Below are 1,419 nucleotides of genomic sequence, written 5' to 3'. Positions count from 1 at the left end.
TGGGAATCCACCAGCTTCCTGGGCATCCCCGCACGTGCTTAACTCTAGGCAACTCCATTTATTCAGGGTTTTATCTGAAAATCAGCAATATCAGGGAAGAGACTGAGTTTTAGTGATGCAGGAACTGAAGACGACTCCTGTGACAGCTCCCAGTGGAGCCTCAACACCTGCAGTGCACGTGGGGAGCAAAAGGCCTGGTATTACAGCAAGAGCCCCAGGCTCCCAGCAGAGCCCCCAGTACACCCCTCCAGCTTTTATTCAGGTTTAAGGAGCTGGAGGGCCAGCCTGCATCTCGCTGGTAGAGGTGTGGGATTTCACAGCACCTTCCATACTGGAATGCAGACGGAACACCACAGACAAATTGTGTGGCAGGTCAAGTTTGGAGACTAGCTGCATATACATCCAAAACAGGAGAGGCACAAATGGGTGCCTCGAGAAAACAGGCATGTCCAGGAAGAGACAGCCATTCCCTGTCTTCCCATAATTTGCAGAAATGTAAATATTCCTGTTCCATCCACTAAGGCAGTGGATGCGGCGGGAATTGTGTTGCTGTGTAAACACTGAGTAAGGTGTTTCATCACAGCTCCCTTCACACACATGCTCCTTCCCCTGCCCTCAGAGTAACCACAGGGGTGGCTCACAGCCACTAATTCGATACTGACTCCGACTCAGATAAGTGTTATGGAGAATGACCCTGATAGGGAGAAAAGAAATGCATCAGCCCTCATCTGCCTGGAAGGTGAGGCATTTTTGGAAGAAGGAAAGGAAGTTCATAGATACTCCCATTCATGCAAGCAGCAGGAAGCAGTAATATTAGAAGTGCAGGCTATTTTTAGGTGGTTCTGGCAACTTTGCATGACATATCCTGTACATTTTCTCTTTTTCCGAGGAAGTCAGGCTCGGAAAGCTTTTGGACTGGTCTTAGGGGACCAATCTTCTTGAGATCTTTGCCAACTCTTTTTGGGTGGAAAACCTCTTATCCCTGAGCCCCTGAACTTTATTGTTTTTTTTCCCAGTACGCCATTCTCACAGCTGAGATACCTGCGTTCCAACGACGCTGTGTCCAGTCAGGTCCAGGCAAGCCCAGGGGCCTGCATTTGCTTGAATTTTAGTCAAAGTGCACGGCGCCATGCTGCCGCGGCTTCACCCCAGCAGCGGTTTGAACCAAGCCGCTCCACTTCGCACGGAAGCAGCAGGCCCCGGGGTGGCCGTGCTGTGGGAGGGGACAGGGCCCAGTGGCACCCCTTTACGCTCTGCCACACCGGGGCCGCTGTGTCCGTGCCCCAGCCGAGTCGGGCTGGGGGGGGATGCGGGGAGGACACTGGGGACCCCCTGAAGCCGCTCCCCAGGCGCTGCGAGAGCCGGTGGCGGTGGGGCTGAGGGAGCCCGACGCTGCGGCCTGGCGGGCCCTGGGTGCCC

The sequence above is a fragment of the Athene cunicularia genome (genome assembly GCF_003259725.1).
Source record: "Athene cunicularia isolate RWA chromosome 10 unlocalized genomic scaffold, athCun1 chr10_part1, whole genome shotgun sequence".
In the NCBI taxonomy this organism is placed as follows: Eukaryota; Metazoa; Chordata; class Aves; order Strigiformes; family Strigidae; genus Athene; species Athene cunicularia.
This window is presented reverse-complemented; position numbering follows the sequence as displayed.